Genomic DNA, 6,000 nt, shown 5'->3' with positions numbered 1-6,000 from the left:
ACATTTCAATGTAATTTCAAATAGCCTCTCAATTTCAAATAAACGTTGCTTTTAAAAGAAGTGAATTCATTTTGTGTGTTATTTTTACTTTGTGATATTTATTGGTAATTGTAATTATTTACTCTCGATAGATGAAATCAAATAAAATATACAATGAATCTTAAATAGATTCACTTCAGATATTTGGACAAAATCTCCTTCATTTTTTGAGGAAAAGCAACCAGGCAGTCATTAATTTGCAGGTCACAGGGTGGATACACAACAAGAAGACAGGGTTCATTCTGGCATTACAATATTCAATTCAAGGACTTTCAAGTACTGTTTCAAGCAGTTTTTTAAATTCCTTTTCAAGGACTTGACACAAAACAAATCAATCAATTTTCAATGTGATTTTAAAATGTAATCTTAGTCTCATTGTTGACCATCTCCCCTGGCAGGATCCTTTCAGCCTGGTGTTACAGTTGCTCCTTTTGACCAGCAGAGGGTATTGCTTCCCAGGAGAGATCCAGCAGATCCAATAAACTCAGCCATGTCTGTTTTATTGTCTTTTGAATGAATATTGTTTGCGTTCTGCTGGGTGTGTGTTTTTTAATCTAGCCTTTTAACAAGGGCTTTGCTTGTCCATTAAGCCAGGGCGGGGTTTTATTTAATTTTTTTCAATGTGCACACGACTAGTTTGAAACATCCCAGTTTCAAGATAAATCCGGGGTGCCACTTTTTATGCAGTGGTCGCTGGTGGTAACGCCGGGGTGCAGTCAGAGTCTTGGTCTGACAATTATAATCCATGAAAACCACCAGCAGAGCCCTGCAAAGGACCTGCTATCACAACCAGCCCCTTAACTAGCGGTGCCACACCTTTTAACATACAGGAACAAGCAAATTAGGAAACACACAACACAGAAACATTCAATAAACTCCCAGTGTATTATATATATATATATATATATATATATATCGTGGGGCAAAAAAGTATTTAGTCAGCCACCAATTGTGCAAGTTCTTTCACTTAAAAAGATGAGAGAGGGCTGTTATTTTCATCATAGGTTCACTTCGACTATGAGAGACAAAATGAGAGCACGCTGGCGCAGTGCATTGCACTGCTGCCTCACAGCAAGAAGGTCCTGGGGCGCTGTTGGCACCGTGCTCCGGCGGGTTATCTCCCAAATAGGAGAGTTTGAAGTGTGGAGTTTGCATGTTCTCCCCGTGCTCACATGGGGTTTCCTCTACCTCACGTCAGTAAGGACCCCCACCCAAAAACATGGACTCATCGTCTGACCAGCGATGGACTTATCACCTGGTCCCCGGGTGCGTCCACGTATGCTGCCCACTGCTCCTGGCTGTGCCCCCAGAGGAAGGACAAGCCAGGATGGGTCAAAAGCAGAGGATCCATTTCACCGGCCACCATCAAAAGCATGTGTGTGCAAGCATGTGTGTTGTCTGACGAATAAAGACTGTTTCTGAAAATAAGTATTTGGTCAATAACAAAAGTTCATCTCAATACTTTGTTATATACCCTTTGTTTGCAATGACAGAGGTCAAACGTTTTCTGTAAGTCTTCACAAAGTTTTCACACACTGTTGCTGGTATTTTGGCCCATTCCTCCATGCAGATCTCCTCTAGAGCAGTGATGTTTTGGGGCTGTCGCTGGGCAACACGGACTTTCAACTCCCTCCAAAGATTTTCTATGGGGTTGAGATCTGGAGACCGGCTAGGCCACTCCAGGACCTTGAAATGCTTCTTACGAAGCCACTCCTTCGTTGCCCGGGCGGTGTGTTTGGGATCATTGTCATGCTGAAAGACCCAGCCACGTTTCATCTTCAATGCCCTTGCTGATGGAAGGAGCTTTTCACTCAAAATCTCACGATACATGGCCCCATTCATTCTTTCCTTTACACGGATCAGTCGTCCTGGTCCCTTTGCAGAAAAACAGGCCCAAAGCATGATGTTTCCACCCCCATGCTTCACAGTAGGTATGGTGTTCTTTGGATGCAACTCAGCTTTCTTTCTCCTCCAAACACGACAAGTTGAGTTTTTACCAAAAAGTTCTATTTTGGTTTCATCTGACCATATGACATTCTCCCAATCCTCTTCTGGATCTTCCGAATGCTCTCTAGCAAACTTCAGACGGGCCTGGACATGTACCGGCTTAAGCAGGGGGACACGTCTGGCACTGCAGAATTTGAGTCCCTGGCGGCGTAGTGTGTTACTGATGGTAGCCTTTGTTACTTTGGTCCCAGCTCTCTGCAGGTCATTCACTAGGTCCCCCCGTGTGGTTCTGGGATGTTTGCTCACCGTTCTTGTGATTATTTTGACTCCACGGGGTGAGATCTTGCATGGAGCCCCAGATCGAGGGAGATTATCAGTGGTCTTGTATGTCTTCCATTTTCTAATAATTGCTCCCACAGTTGATTTCTTCACAACAAGCTGCTTACCTACTGCAGATTCAGTCTTCCCAGCCTGGTGCAGGTCTACAATTTTGTTTCTGGTGTCCTTTGACAGCTCTTTGGTCTTGGCCATAGTGGAGTTTGGAGTGTGACTGTTTGAGGTTGTGGACAGGTGTCTTTTATACTGATAACGAGTTCAAACAGGTGACATTAATACAGGTAACGAGTGGAGGACAGAGGAGCCTCTTAAAGAAAAAGTTACAGGTCTGTGAAAGCCAGAAATCTTGCTTGTTTGTAGGTGACCAAATACTTATTTCACCAAGGAATTTACCAATTAATTCATTAAAAATCCTACGATGTGATTTCCTGGATTCTTTACCCCCATTCTGTCTCTCATAGTTGAAGTGTACCTATGATGAAAATTACAGGCCTCTCTCATCTTTTTAAGTGGGAGAACTTGCACAATTAGTGGCTGACTAAATACTTTTTTGCCCCACTGTATATATATAGATATATATATAGAATGCGACATAACAAAACTACAGATATTGTTCCGTGCAAACCCAGCTCCCCTCAGTTACTTCCTCAGTTGAAATAGTTTGTGTCACAGGCCGACATCCCGTAGGAACGAGTCTTTTTAAAAGTACGTTACTCGGAATTCCGGAGTTACCTACTTTCCTAAATTGTAATTGATAACCTAATTAGAAAACCCAACATCCAATGTCAGAAAATCTTGTTTTGATATCAAGTTCAAGTTCAAGAGATCATTTGTCACATACAACACATACGTTCATATCTGAAATTTTGATTTGTCAATATAAAAAACCCAAACTGTTCTTCATCAAAAATACAATTGTTTTTTATAGGAAGAATCCATTATAAAAAAATCCATTATATTAACCAGATTCTTTTGTCCAAAGCAACTTACAATAAGTAATAGAAGTTAAAATAAACAGGAAACATTTTACACAGCAAACAGACACTGAAATGTCAAATTTGTTGCAAATCTGTGCCGAACTAATGTCCTTCTCAGACAAACAGAGAAACCCAGGCAAGCACTGGTCAACCCTGGACTGGATCCCAAAGGAGGAGGACTCCAAGCATAGATCAGTTCCGCATCACCTCTCTGTTATATGTCGAAGCCAAGGTATTCTTCAGTGCTGTTTCCACCCGGCTGAGCACCTCCCTAGCTTCATCGACACATCAGCCCAGACGGTACACAGTGCCACACGGGTGTGGTAACGCAGCTCATCCGAGAGGCCAGAGAGAACAAGGCTCAATCTGTCAGTGTTGTGGCTCGACCCGGCAAATGCATACGGCACAATACCACACAAGCTGCTGCCGCCCACACTGACAAAACATCATGTTGCCAGCAGAATCAAAGAACTCATCGCTGACTACTACAGCAACTTCAGGATGAGAGCCTCTTCAAAGGCAGCAACAATCAGGCTGGCACACGATCAAGGACGTTTATGGATGGCCTGCCAGTCACCTGCCACCTGCCAGTCCCAGGCTGTCGGTGGATCCTGCAGGGGCTGGAGAGGCTGATGGAGTGGGCCCGGATAAGCTTCAAGCCAGCCAAGTCGAGCTCAATGGTACGAAGAAGAGGAAAGTTTGTCGACAAGTTCTGGTTCAGCTTTGCAGGCGCAACCATCCCAGCCATCACAGAGAGAAGCCTGTTGCCTGTTAAGAGCTTAGGCAAGGTGTTTGGCAGCACCCTGAGGGATGCAGCCTCCATCGATTCAACTTTCACTGAGTTAGACGGATGGCTAAAATCAGTGGACCGGTCTGGCCAACAAAGAATCCTGTGGCCATGCCTCGTCTATGAAGTGCCGATCTTGACAGTTGAGTCCTTGGAGAGGAGGGTCAGCAACCACCTCAGAAGATGGCTGGGATTACCAAGGAGCCTGAGTAGCATTGCACTCCATGGACACCGCAACAAGCTTCAACTGACTCTCAAGTCCATGGAACAGGGGTTCAAGGTGACGAGAGCCAGAGAGGTGTCGCAGTACAGAGACTCAGGTGAGCCGAAGGTGGCCAGAGCCGGTACTGACGTGAGGACCGGCAGGAAGTGGACGTCAGAGGAAGCTGGTCTTCAAGCAGGGGCAAGACTGCGTCACAACAGGCCGGTGGGAGCGGTGACACGAGGCAGAACTGGACTGGAATCTTTATCATCTCCCCATGTCCATCCCATATACGTAAGCCTATTCCCTTTATCTATTCCATTTTATTTTATTTTATTTTATTTTATTCTATATATTTATAATTCATTCTATAAGTATTCGACTTACTGTATTACGTTTTAGGAATCAGTTAGTTGGTCTATTAGAAAGAAATTTTCCTAGAACATATTGTGTGTAATCACCGGGTGCGTTGCATTACATTTCACTGCATATATGTATGAAAGTATGTATATGTATGAAATATGTATGAAAGTATGTATGTATATAAGTATGTATATATATGAAAGTATGTATATAAGTATGTATATGCATGAAAGTATGTATATGTATGTGACAAATAAACCTCTTGAATCTTGAATCTTGTTTTATTGTGTGAGAGTGAAAGATGCATCTTACCCAATGAAGTGCCTCTTGTCTTTTACTGGAAAATACGGAAAAATTGGCAACCAGAATAAAATCAGACAAAACAAAAACCAAATTCAAAGCAGGAGCCAGTTAGTTGGTCTTAGAAAGGAATTTTTCCTAGGACATATTGTGTGTTATCACCGGGTGCGTTGCATTACATTTCACTGCATATATGTATGAAAGTATGTATATGTATGTGATGAATAAACCTCTTGAATCTTGAATCTTGAATCTTGATCGCCGTGGTTGTACAGCCGGCAGAGGCAGGCGACGCTCATTTGATGAACGCAGCATCCGGAGGGTAACATGCTGTTTTTCAAGAGCATTTAAGTAGATGGGAGCATTCCCAACAATCACTCTGTAGGCCAGCATCAGAGACTTGAACTTGATGCGAGCGGCTACAGGTAACCAAGTGGCTACAGGTAACCAGTGGAGCTCGATGAACAGCGGAGCAGTGGATGAGTAGCAGATGAGCAGCGGATACTAAAGTACCTTTAATATCAGATACTTTCATACTTTTACTCAAGTAGTTTCTAATGGTGACTTTCACTGATACCAGAGTAGTTTTCTAGTAAGATATGTCTACTTTTACTCAAGTGTGGTTTTCCACCACTTTGTCCATCACTGCAGCATGGACTGAATGTGGTCCCCGGGCCAGAGGTTTGACACCCCTGCTTTCAGCTACATTTGCTCTCAGTTGTTGTGTTTTTACAACCGGATGTGACCCTGAGAAGACCAGTGAAAAGCTTGGGGTTCTAATGTCTATCAATTCAAACCAGTTTAAATAAAAATGTTGGTGATTATATCATTTCTATATCATAAATTGGAGCAGAACTAAACGTAAGTAAACGTGAAACTAGTTTAAAATGGCAGAAGTTGAAATCGACGTTCAATGCAAGCTAATAAATATGTTGATATTATTTGTCTTTTATCTGCACTTATTTTTAGGCAGTGTATGAACCTATGTGGCCCCTCCTCCTTGCACCATTTAGGAAAGCTGCAACACTCTTTTAGTTCACCTATGTGCC

Source organism: Zeus faber (assembly GCF_960531495.2).
Source record: "Zeus faber genome assembly, chromosome: 4".
Classification (NCBI taxonomy): domain Eukaryota; kingdom Metazoa; phylum Chordata; class Actinopteri; order Zeiformes; family Zeidae; genus Zeus; species Zeus faber.
This window is presented reverse-complemented; position numbering follows the sequence as displayed.